Here is a 14,254-nt window from a genome sequence, read left to right on the forward strand (position 1 = left end):
TCGTACAGTCTATTACATAGGTATAGCTCTCTCTCTACCGCCGGTTTTAATGCAATTCAGTTCGCGAAGATGTCTTATATAGATTGCGTAAAAGTGTTATGTAGATATGTATAGATAATTTTTCAGATCTTATTATACCAATTATAAGTAAAAAATATGAGCAAAGAATTATCATGCATATATTTCCCAATTCTCTGCAAATATTTGCACCGAAATTTTCTAATATAAGATGCAATATTTTCAAGAGCAAAACTATCTCCTCGTGCATATAAAAATAAAATTGAAAAATTTATTATTAACAGAAAAACTTATTAATATTACAAATAGAAAATTTGATTCCTATAAACAATATTTAATTATTCTTCAGAAAAGAATACATTGCATATATACATATATAATATATAGTATGTTATGTGTGTATCATAAATATAAAGTTTATATTGTTATAAATAATAAAAATTTTAACAGCTGTAATTATATACTTAAAGATAATTATACCTAAAGATAATTAAAATTAAAAATAATTAAAATTATTAATTGAAAGCTTCATTGCCTTTATTCTCAAATCGTAGTCACAAGTAGAAGTAAAGCAGCATGATTTTATATGAATGAAGACTATTACATAATATAACTCGTAATTCACGTCATATATCGTCTTTAGATCTGTGGAAATAGCAACTCTTTATCTTGTTAAATCATTAAGGAAATAAAATCTTTATAAAGTATTTTTCTTTCCTATATTACACGTGGCATCTTGATTGTTACTCATTTAATCCGGCATACCATATTTTTTATATATAATCAATACATTATTTTAAAAAATGAAAATAGATAAATGATGGCTTTATTAATTGTAAGAAGCTGGAATGAATGTGTGAGCAGACCTTACATCGGGCTGTACTAGTAAGAGAAAAATAGGGATCCCAAGCTGCTGTGGATGGCGTAAAGTAACGGTCCACCGGTCAAGGCTCGCCAAGGCCTTTTATCGCTCTTGTTGACCAGACAAGCACGCTATGCTTCGGTATGTTGCACAATTTTGTTTCTTCAATTCTTACTTTGTCCATCCTTCTCCATTTCTCCGTGGAGCTTGAATGTTATAGTCACGCTTGACGTAGCCGTACAAAATCTTTCGACGCTGAATAAACGTTAAAAGTACGAATTATTGATTCAGAACAATAGCGGAAGCGGGAATTTTTAATCGTAATTTTTACATAATTTAAAAAAATATTACTTTCTTTTATGTATATCATGATTTAAATATTTTATATAAAAGGAGTCTATTTCAAAATAATATAACATATTGGAGTAATGTTAAAGATTTTAACGCAATATATATAAATGTGTGCTATCTCTAGATAATATACTTTCTTTGTGTTCCAAGATAAGTTATGTTTATTACATGCATGCTTCGAAAGATGAGATGAGTCCGAATACAAGGTTTCAGGTGGGCTGACATATGAGAACAATGAGACGGATCAGGTGAAAGCGATTGTAAAAAAACACTTTCGAAAATCTCTCGATATAATATATGCGAAGCGGAGTCACGCATTGTGAGATGAAAAGATGAAAAAATAATATTGTCAATAATCTCTCACAACTCGCTAAATAAACTTTTTATTACGTATTACATTTTCTCATTTTAACGATCTCCTTGATTTATAAATATTATTTATTTGTCGATATAGTCATATTTATTTCGTTATTAATTATATATGCAGAAAGATATCAATATAAAAAAACTTTGTGTATTTTATTAAATAATATTATACTTATAAAAATAAACTGTCCACTGTCTTTGTTGTTTGAAAAACCAAGCATGCGTTGGGATTGGATATCTTTAAATAAAGATATCAAAATTTTTTCATGTCATTACTTACATATATATATTATCGACATTGAGATCTCTTGGTGATTAATTAAGATGTCGTACAGCAACTACCTTGTTATAACTCACGATAAATGTGTTCATTAATTGACAATGATCATACTGACCACTAACATTTTACTAATTATATACAATTTGCATTTTTATATACTTCTAATTTATTATACTATAGGAAAAGAAAAAAAAAAGAACTAGCAATATCACAAACACACACACACACAATATTGGATTGCGTACAAAAAATTTTAAAATATAGAAATAATAGTTGTACATTTAATAAAATTACACATTAAATTAATTGAGATCTCACGTCTCTTGTAGATTTCTACGAGAACTATAAGAGGAAACACGCACCGTTTCCCTAGAGTCCATCGTTTTCTTATTATTCGCAAAAAAACTAACTTTTAATCCGAAAATAAGGAAACTATAAGTTCTAGAAGAATGGTAAGCTTGTTATGTAAGTCTCGATAATATCTTTAAAATGCCTCTATAGGTCGGTTGCCCTAGGACTTACAGTTTTCTCGTCTTTCACAAAAAACCAAATCTTCAAAAACTTTTTTCTATTATATAATTTATATATTTTATATTCATATACTTCTATCTTCTCTTTGTAATTATAAAGGGTTATTAGGGTTTTAACATTGAAATATTGTTTTCGTAGAATTATGTTAATCATGTTAATTTTGAAACGATAATAAAACAAGTTCTCTGTTAATCTTTCTCTCCTCTGTTGATCTTTCTTTTCGTTTATCTTTTCTCAAGTCAAGCAAAGCAGTGACTACTTATAGATACATTCTTGCGAACGACATTCTTTGCAAGAAGCACAAGGCTTCGACGAAAAAGAAATAAAAGGAAAATAACACGATCCTCCCAGGATGAATAGGACTGGTCATGTATGGTTTGCGTCGAGAAGAAATGCGATAACTCGTACTGTTTGCTACGGCACAGAGTATATTCTTTTTCATCTGTCCTTTGTATCGCGACCAAAACAATACGCAACATTGACTTGAAACAGCACGATAGAAATATTTTTGATTAAAATTTATGTATAATGGCGAAGATATACCGAGTATTGACCCTTTTATCGCAAGATCAATACCTTATTTACAATATGCTTGTTTCATACGGTAATCAAATTGAATTTCTTGACGATCGAAGAAAGAATTCACATGCAAGCGCAGAAAGATCTTTTTTCATCACTGCCAAAAGTGTAAACTGCTTTTGGTTCGCGACACTGTAGACTAAATGATATAAATTACGCAGAAAAATGCATATATTAAATTTATATATTTGCAATGTTTAATTGTCATCATCGTAGTAATAATGCATTCACAAAAATACATCTATTTCCTTCGTACAATTCTTTTTTAAATTGCTTTATTAAAAAAACAAATAATTATTTCCAAATTATTATTTAAAAAACATGTTATTCCGGCAAAGAATATACGACCACGGAATTTATTATGTTATATACTTGACACAAAATAATATTGCGGCTATTGATATTTATCTCCTAATTTTTCTAAATTTTATATAGAGTACTGACATATATATTATTATACGAATAGAGAGAAACTTGAATCTATTGTGTTGAAAATTATAGCAGTAGGGAAGCCAGGAAGAAAACGAACAAGATTATTCGCCCACACATATTGAGCCACATGTGAAAACAAGAACCTACGAATCGTAATAAGTATTGTTACGGAGGAGGACAAGTCGAGAAATAAGTGTTCGAAAAATTTAAGTCAAAGTGAAAATATAATAGTGAGTTGATCTCTTTTAAGAGACTGCGAAGCTTTTATATTCAAGTTCTCTTTAAAATACAAATACAATCTTATTTAAATAATACTTTATATATGACATTTTTATCTTTAAACGCTTATGAATAATTTATGAGTGGAAAAAATTGAACGATATTATAAATCTTATAATACACATTGCAATTTTTATTATACTTCAGCATAACTTAACTAACAAAATGTCGTGACATCACGCTAAAGTTCATGGAATAAACACGTCATACTATCGCATAAACAAATGATTCATGATGGAATTGTTATACAATCACGAATTAAATTTTTTAAATGTTTTAAATTTGTTTAAAATTTGTTTAAAATATTCTTAAAAGTTTTACGATTTAATGTTAACCAATAATTACACCGAGTAGGAAACAATTAGAAAAAAATTTTATAATCATAAACATTACAATAGATGCGACTGTTCGACACTTTCCAAATTTCTGAAAGATATGTTTGACTTAGCAGATATATTACTTCTGTCAAAATAAATAGTGTAAATCACTAGGCTAACAAAAAAGACAAAAATACGGAATATCAATTTTTAATCAGTTAATATATAATAGACTTGTATGTGTATTAAATAAATTAAAAATATATTTATTTAATAATGATATTTATTTTATTTATTTTTATTTTATTTTGTTTTATTTATTTTATTCATAAATTTGCACTAATTTTACATTACTATTATTACTTTTGACGCATCGGACGTACCAAGAAATTATGTATAAAGGCGAAAATCTTTCTCGCGAAGATATTTTATAGAAAGACACCCCTGTAGGAATTAAAATATTTGTTAAAATTATTAAGATCAATTGTATAGAAAACATAAATCTTAATGAAATAATGTACACGTTCTTATGCTTTTGCTAAGAAACTCTGAACGTAATAATTAATGTAATAATTACTACGGATGCTAGAAGAATAGCCATCGATTTTGATTATTTAATTGCTTCCGTATTTCTCAGAACGTGATGATTTGTGCTACGCTGTTGTAAAAGGATAGCATCAATGGAGCATCATTCACTAATTATCATGTTAATGGATACGAATTATATAATTTTCCAGTGTATGTTACTAATTCATTGATTCACGAATCCTGGATAATCACTTATAAACAATAATATCTAATATTTACATTTTATGCTTGCATCATATAAGACACAAATATGCCATCTTAACACGTATTACATACATTATATGTCACATATTACAACATATTACATACTTTATATGTTATATCATATAACATGATACATAAGAATTTTTATGCGACTCTTAGAGCAATTAAGGCTACTTCTACACTTCGGATAACTTTCAAATTATTAATAAGAACACTTAAACAAATGTCGTAGTTTGTTATTTAATAGTCTTAGATTTTTTGTCCTACGTTTCTCTACTCATATTAATCTTAAATTGGAGCGTGTAATACACGCGAAAATTATGGCAGCTATTAACAGAACTCTAAGAAAGAAATAAAAATGAGTGCAATTTTCGAGAGGCGCAGTTAAAAGGTGTGCTGATTAGTTTCATGAAAGTCTTGACGCGACTTGCACGGAAGTACACGAAACGCCCGAGTGTTATAAGCGAGAGTCAGCTTCCTCCGCGTTTACATAATGCCAGTAGATGATTAACATCAATCGCTGCTGCTAACGAATTAATCACGCTATGCAATAGGTATAAGCATCTATCTTGGTGCTAAAAATTATCCTCGAACATGTAGCAAGGTTGCGTCTTATGCACGCAGTTGGCACGGAAAACGACGAACGTTCGATTGTTTGGATTACTAATGAGTCAATGCTATATAATGATTTTATATCAATTAACTATGCAAATTGGCAAAGTTAAAGACAAAGTAAAATATTTAATCTGTAAGTTTACACGTGCCATTTATGCATACAAGATAATTATACGGTTTAATTAATATTATAATTTAGTTAATTTATCTTAAGCAAATAACACACGTTTACATACATGTGCTCATAAGTTGACATATATAACTGTTAAAACTGTCATTATTAAAATTATTATTATTATTGGAAAAAAACAATCATGATTTAAATTTTCTACAATTATTGAAAACAATTTTATTGAAGAATGTTTACTCAATGTTAAATCAACATTCTCTTTCATTTATCTCAGAATCATATTTTCATTTGCATGTTATTATAATATGATATACCAGGTTTTGTCCGTAATCAAATGTTGATAATCCTTCGCAAACAGACAGAATAAACTTGAAGTAAAAATAATAATCTTCATTGTCATTAGCATGTAACCAGGAAGTAATGCTTCTCATTTTATCGAAAGGTACACATCACAGACAAATTTCAAGTAAATTTTTACAGCAGCATCATCAATATATATAACATCAGTATTTATCGATGCCTGAATGATAAATTAATTGGCAATTGATTCCGAAATAATGAGATACACATAGTAAGGTCTTTTTCCTGATCTCGTGTGTCTCGGACCATGAAAATAATTATGTATCCTGGCACAATACACGACTGGAGTTTGGTGAGCGTAATACATACCGATGAGCCTGATTGACAGTGACATAGTTACAAGCAACCTTGTATCTTAAGTCTCGCGACGCGAGAAGCGTAGACGGTAAGCATGCTGTTGCGTATCCCCTGCGTTGCGTTATCGGCTCAAGCCGCGCCAAACACCTGTCTCACCTTTTCACGATCATCAAGGAGGCGTTTAAAGATACAATAATTCGATCATGTGATCAAAATGATCAAAATTATTTATTTCTATTTAGAAATATTATAAACAGCTAAAAGAACGTCAAATTACTGAAACAGAACAAAAACAAACTCTTAAAGCAAAAACAATTAACTTTAAAATATTTTTACAATCACAAATCAACAGAAAATCAGTCGTTCTGATCCATTGTGGGTAGTTCTCTATTAATTATAGTATTTGACAATATGTTAGCAACAAGATTAAGACATGAAATCTACGAATTTGGCAGGTATAATAAAATCGACTAATAAAATGTCAGCGTCTTTGAGCTATACAATTTTAAAATTATAATTAAAAGATATAATGTAAGAATTATGGCGATCAAAATTCAATAAGTTATTTGTTCGGACATATTCATATATCTTGGAGTTGCATTACAATTATAATGATAACGAGTAAAATTCTCACAAACGTTTATGGAGTGTTAATTATCGTTTAATTTATGGGCTAGTGTGTTGTATCTTACATAACGTTTAAAGTAAGATTTTAATAGCCGTCGCAGGATATCTCTGAAAATCTCGCGAATGATAAATGCATTTGCGGTTGAACTGTATTAGCGAATAAATCATGCTGATAATTTTTTACAACTTTGTCTTGTTTTTGCCGAGCGAAAATGAAAATTTCGCGGCTCTTTCCAAAACCGACGGCATACTGATTGATCGGGATTGCCAAGGGTCTCCCTCTCTTTACCTCCTTCACCTTTCGGAAAGATACCATCATCAAGGGAACAAATTGTAATTGATTCCTCGCTCTAAGCAAGATAATACCAATGCGGGCAACAAGGACGCAAGGCAGCAAAACGTTGCATAACTAACGCTGGTCACGCTTCACGGCGTGATGCTCCTCGTTCGTTCTCTCTTCGCCAGATTTCTAGGACTTTTTCTCGAGAGCAGTACTTCCGCCGAAATCCGGTTGACGTTCTCAATCGAAAGATTGATATCAAACTGAGTTGAAATATTATGTGCACCTAGATCGAGATTTAACATATTAAAGAGGATGAGCTTCTCGATATTGCCTGGAAAAAAATCGTCGGAAAGTTACACAAGTTGCGCGCAAGTTGTTTTACATCTTAATTAGAAATTAAGTGAAATCGGATGTGCGTGACATGCGTCAATCAGTCGTTGGACGAAATGTCTGCTTCTTGTTTCTTTTTTGATCATTGTTTTTTGCGAGGGAATGATAAGCGTCCCTGTGACATCCCGTTTAACTCACGTATATATTGGGATAATCGCCAGATCGATCGAAGGACCAATGGAAATTTTCGACGAGACATTACGGAAGAAAGAATAAATTCCTTTGCCCTCGAATGCAGGCGGCGAAGGTATTTTGCGAGAAAATAATTCTCGCCAATGCCAAATTTCAAAGTCGTAATATATGATCCATTTTATATACTGAAATATTTAAATTTTAAATTTAAAAAATAAAGAAAATGAATCTCATTTAAATATTCGGAGATATACATAATTAGAATTATAGAAAATAATTGTATTTAAATAAAATTTTCTGATATTGTTCCATGTTAATTCTAACATGAAGTTTTAAACTGTAAACTAGAAATTAAACAAACAATAGCACGATAAAAATAGCATTATAAATATAGTATAAAATGAACTCATAACTATGTAAAAATTTCTGCACATTATAGTGACAATTATAAATAAAACACTTGAGATTATCGCATTTACACGTAGTAGCAAGTGTAACGTTTCAAATTCTTTCAACGCGGCTATTAAGTGAATAAAGCCACCATGTGTCAGCCATGACGCGCACATTTAGAATACATCCGGACGAGTCTTACCCCGAAGCGCTCTTATTAGTTATGCATATTCCTTTGTTCATATCCTTCTTTAACGCACATCTTAACATTTTCATTAATATTTTTGTGCGCAAATATACAATAATAACTATATTTCTATATTTTTAATATAAATCATAAGTTCTTAAATTTTTATTTCCTTATATTGTATAACACTAACTACACAGTTGAGTAAATATTTTGTACCATTCTGCAATGTAACTTTTAATTTTATTTTATACTTTTATCTATTACAAAAATTTAGTTAATTCTTGAATGCGCGCGTATGTATAACACAGTACACGTACACAAAACTTTTGCGAACTTCTGAAACTACCGGTCCGAGAATTTGTACATGCTAGAGATAGTACCGATCGCGAAGGCACTGCGACAGCTCGGATTTTTAGGCGATTTGTTACATCGTGCAGCAGCATTCATGTGTCCAGGCACTTCTGTCGTCTCTTGCCGCTTGTGAAAAGTGTGCGCGCTCTTATGCGCGCAAGAGGTCGACGAAAGACGAGCGAGGTAAGCGAAATGTATGTCATGCGATCGAAGTGCAGCGCGTATCGACCGTTGTCACCTCTCGCTCGTCCTCTCATTGTCATTCGACGTGTCGCAAAATGACCAGCGACGACGAACGCGCAAGAGAACGACACGAAGCATCGCGAAAATGAGCGCGATAGGACTTATCTGTAGCGACACATAAGTCTTGTACGTGACTAATCGATGTGGCCTTTCGGTATATGGATAAACTACAGAAAACTTGCAAAAGGAATTGATAAGCCGGAAGATAAGTTCTACTGATTTAATTGTCCGAATTAATTCTAATTCCTCGGCCAATTAGACCAGTAGAACTTATCTTCTGGCGTTTTATCAACTTCTTTTAAAAGTTTCCTAGTAGTTTATTCATACCGAAAAGCTACATCGATTAGTGACGTTCGAGTTTTAGAAATAATTCCTCAAACAATTAGAAAAGCAGAAATTAGTGATGTAAAAGCACGTAGATGTCAACAAAAACTCGCTCGATGACATAAGAGAAAACAGTAAAATAGAAGAATAAAAAGATTCTAAGAAAAGAAATAAAGATTTTTAAACTCAAGTTAGAATAAAGTTAATGTAATAAAATAAACTGAAAAATTTAGACAAGAAGAAGTTCATAATTATAATCTGTGCACAAGTAAAGTAAAAGCGATCAGCTGTTGAAAATTTTTAAAAGAAAACAAGCAAGACAACAAACAACAGTACTGTGGCGTAGAAATTCATGATTATCTTTAGCTTTAGATAATATAGTCGAATTATTTTAATATGTCGCGGACACAAACGACATAAATGATTTTAATACATGAGTTATTCAGATTCCTGAAAAATTTCATCAATTGTTTTCATCGAAGATCATATATTAAAAGGATGTAATGCGATTTCGACATTCCTTTCACTAAGGTAAAAGACAGTTATTTCCGTCCCTGAAATCGAAGATAAATTTCGTTTACATATTTCTTCACATTAAATTCATATTTCTTTATTTATTTCCCAATATAATTTCCTAGAATATAATTTTTCCTAAAATCTAAATTATTTTTATAATCTTTTTTAAATTAAAACTATCCTGTTTTAATTTTTATACTTTTCTAAATGGTTTTGTTTTGAAAAATAAATTTCAATTTTAAAAATAATTTCTTTATAGATTTTCTAATTATTACATACGAAAAATTCATTTAATCCCATATATGTGATTAAATGATATATGCACAATATTTGATTAATAATACTCGTATAGTAATGAATAATGCTATAAATGTAAATTTTTAATGCACATCTATATTTTGTACGATTATAAGGTGTAAGGGAAATACTTAATATATTAATTGCAATAATAAAATGTTATATAAAAATGTATATACTCTTTCTTTCTCTCTCTCATCAAGATTTACATTTATTATTATATCCAAATTAGCATAATATATTAGATATGTCTTCTTTTGTGTATAATTAATTTTTATTGATACATATAATAAAAATATATTATATGCATTAATTTATTAGAAATATCTAATGCTACGCTTAAAATTAATCTTTATGACTTTTGTTCATAAATGTCCAGTAATTTTGAATAATTAAAAGCGCTCTCTTTTAATTTTTTACGATAATGCAATAACCTGGTAATTTCATACGTTCACGTTTTCCTTGTTTCAGAACATTTTCGGCATACATGAGTGTCTTATTTCATGTCCTACATAAAGTGCGTGACGATTCTTCGTGATTGGCTTATCGTTTAGCGACACGCGCTTTTTCATTTCACAACAAGCTGTTTGTAATTCTGCAAACATCTGCACAAATTTTGCCCGCGCAGACTGGCCTTGCGCATCGTCTGCGCATGCCGATTCGAAGGCAACATTGTTTTACAATTGAAGTACCGATCCAAGTCGCTTGATTTCTCGTTTCTTTGCGATAAATCCATAAAGATAAACACTGCACGCGGAATGGTCTCTATGTTAAACGTCCAGCTTCGCGCGACGTGAAACCGTTCTTGCTTTCACGCGTGCGAGTTGCCCGCCAGGATTGTTCCGTTCATGCGCTACGAGTATTTCGCGCGCGTGATCGAGCCAGCTGTAACACCGTACATGCAGGCACTTGTTGCAACAAACGTCATGCTTTGGACGATAATCATGAGCCATAAAAATACTTTAGACTATATCGTTTCGCTTTCGTGCTGCATCGCTAATGTCACGACACGTTTCTTACATACCGGATGTTCAATTCCTAGTAAATGGTAGACAGAATTATTAACGAAAATATTTTTATTCCTTTTGCTATATACGAAGATTTCAAGTGGCTGTTAAATATTACAAATATATAAAATAAATAAGAAGTGGTAGAAAAATATCGCGATAGTCACGAGAATAAATCGACGGTGGAATTCGATTCGAGAATTTAACCTTCGGAGGAAATCGAGAGAATTGGCCCTTAGCCATGCATGTACACGAGGAGCACCTCTTCTTGTGGTGACAAAAATCGTTTTAACAATCGCATCGTCAACCTCGTAACAGATCTGCTCTACGTGCGAGAATTCGCCTGCATGATCGTTATCAGCGTACTGGAAAAGCAGGTAAGATCATTTTCTATTCCTGGATATTGGCTATGTATTTATAGTAAGTCCCGGAGACTCTCTTGGATATTTATAGATCGACGATCGTGCTGTTTATTTTTGTCAGTAACGTCGGTAAGCGGATAAGAAAGCTAGTATGGATCACCGCGGAAGACGCGGACGAGAAAAAGGAGTGCTTTGCGTGCTCGCTGCATCTAAAGAAGCAAAACGCTAGCAATGAAATGTTACAGAAGTAGGATTGCTCGCTTTTCCAGTATGAGCAGCTCTGTTCTGCTATTAATATCGATGCAAATTATTGTTTTTGTTGAATGTGATACCTTTCGATGAACGATCACCATTCACCGCGTTCCAGAATTAAAATAATTCGATACATTAGGAGATCATCAAAACATTCATTGAAGATTCCTTTCTCTCTGCAAATTACAGCTAATCATAATATCTGTCAAGAACCTGACAGAATATTAGCGCGCTCTCGTTTGCACGCTATCGCGAAAGATTTTCTATTCCTGGACATTCTGGTGTATTTATAGACCAACTGCTGTCGTCTTTCCTTTAACTACTGTATAGTGTTGTGGTATAACGCGCATAGGAAAGCGAGATCTTACGTGAAAGCCGTTAAGGCCGTTTCCACCGAGGCGCTAGGAGAGAAACCGAGACCATCTATCCATGAACGCAATGTATAAAGGTCGTAGAAATGTCAACAAACGGGGTTCGACAAGGACACCCTGAACTGCATTAAGATTTAAGATCATACCATTAGCATTTTTGCGAGGAACTGCAAAGTGCATAGTATTGGATCAATATCAGAACAATACGTTCAAATTGATTTTATTTCTTGAGCATATATGCAATATATAAGAGCTTTATACAATGTAATATATGCGAAGACAGAAAAAAGGTATCTTGTATGCATAAACAAGGTTTTTCTTGGTCAATTTTATTCTTACTCGTCATATATCTAGAATTATACGAACAAATTTCCTGCAAAAAACTTTTTTTGGCATCTATTACTCTCTTCTTAAATAATAAAAATAATTTTGCATATATATTTTAATATATATCCTATTTTTGACAATATAGAGAGAAGAAAATTTAAATTCCTAAACTTGTTGATATACGTTTCTACGGAAGTTATTTATCGGTAATAGTTAATGTCATGCGAATGACTTCAAACACAATTAACACATCCATTTTATGGTCTCCTATGGTTGTTATCAAGGCAAGTAAGAGGGAGTACAAGACAAGTAATTGTATGTACGAAGAGAGTAATGTTTTGTTACTTAGAAACAATGCAACTTTTGTTCACACTCTCCTTCTTTCTTTTTTCTTTTGTTCATTATTTTGGCAAGCACGATGCAAGATAAATTTGTATTTTACGTTTCACGATTATATTTGAGAAATGGCTATATGGATGTGACGAGCAGTTATTGGCGTATTGTGTCGAACGAATTCTATTTAATCAAGTGATTCTGCTTGTCGCTCTCAAAAATTTTTTAGCCATCAATCTTGGTATTCAAACATCTCGGATCATTACAAGCACATTACTCTCATATCTACATCATATTGCACAAAAATTTCAGGTTATATAACACTTAATTTGACATGTAATCTCTGGCACCGAGTCGCGTAGAAACGTTCTCGACAAGCATTGATGTCACCGATTTACGAGAACGATTATATAACGATTTAATGACTAACAACTTTTTAATAGTAAAATTTTGAACTACGAAATAATAGCTTAATGGCATTGTGCTGTAATTAAGATGAAGATGAGATACATTTTTATGACTAAAATTAATTTATCTTGAGAATACTTTTGGAATTTTATCGAGAGAGATTACTGTAACGCATTCTCTGTCACTGTATGAATAAAATATAGCTTTTTTCAAAACATCCAATATTATCAGTAACAAAACACATTATAGTGAAATATTTAAGCTTTATATTAATGTGATTAATAATTAATATTATGACTAATAATTAGCAATAATCTCTCTAATATCTGTTGTCGTCATTTTTACATGACTCTTCAAAAGATGTATGTACATATATTAGCAAAACAAAACGGAAGTATTTTTAAAGTATGTCATTAATCAACTTTCCTTATTACACTCTTCTGGAATTAAATAAAAATAACAGCAAAAGAGATATTACGTATGTTTCACACATGATCATTTAGAAGAGACAACCTCAATGATATCGCGACATTGCTGTACTTTGAACATATGATATATGCGTTTACATACAATGCCATACAAGCGGTTCGATCAAACACGTGTCCAGCTCACAGTTGTTATAAGTTAATCCCTTCATCATAAACATTATTATTGTTATCCATCGCGTAGCAAATGAGCGATACACGCAGTTCGGCGTGTAGTAGTGCAATAATTTTTAGCAGCGATATTCCAAGCACACAGCGGCTGTGTGCGCCGTTACGTTTAAAATCGACGTATCGACGACCTTATTTCTTTAAAACACACGCGCGAGCAAGCATTGACCGAACACCATTTCTGTGTTAGCGGGTTTTACGTGCTTCGCTACTGTGATTTGTGCGAATCGTGTTTTCTGCATGGTTGAAAAAATTTGGGACACTTCCGGAGCTCAGTTTTGCTAACTGAGGATGCTAATTTATTGATTAGTTTCAAAATATGCGACTAGTTAATTTGCCTGAACTTATTGGACAATTCTGATTGATATCCGAATGATAGTATGGCTAATGTATGGAAAATCTTTCTGTTTTCAGCACGATTATTTGCTGAATTTTTGTCAAAGATTTATTTTTTCTATGTAACTAACAATAAGCTATAATAATATATGTCTATATGTAACATATATCTATAATAATATAGTTATATATTATAATATATCGAAAGCGCAGTATATTGAATCGAAAGTTATGTTGCACAACGATCAGCTGG

General features: G+C 31.6%; 1 protein-coding gene across 1 annotated transcript in view; it reads right to left on the bottom strand.

Annotated features, from left to right (window-relative positions):
* Nucleotides 1-14,254, bottom strand: part of Best2 (bestrophin family protein) — a 47,952-nt gene that overhangs the window by 32,553 nt on the left and 1,145 nt on the right. The window lies entirely within an intron of this gene.

The sequence above is a fragment of the Prenolepis imparis genome, unplaced genomic scaffold (genome assembly GCF_030444845.1).
Source record: "Prenolepis imparis isolate NDT839.2.m4 unplaced genomic scaffold, iyPreImpa1.0 SCAF_2, whole genome shotgun sequence".
Classification (NCBI taxonomy): domain Eukaryota; kingdom Metazoa; phylum Arthropoda; class Insecta; order Hymenoptera; family Formicidae; genus Prenolepis; species Prenolepis imparis.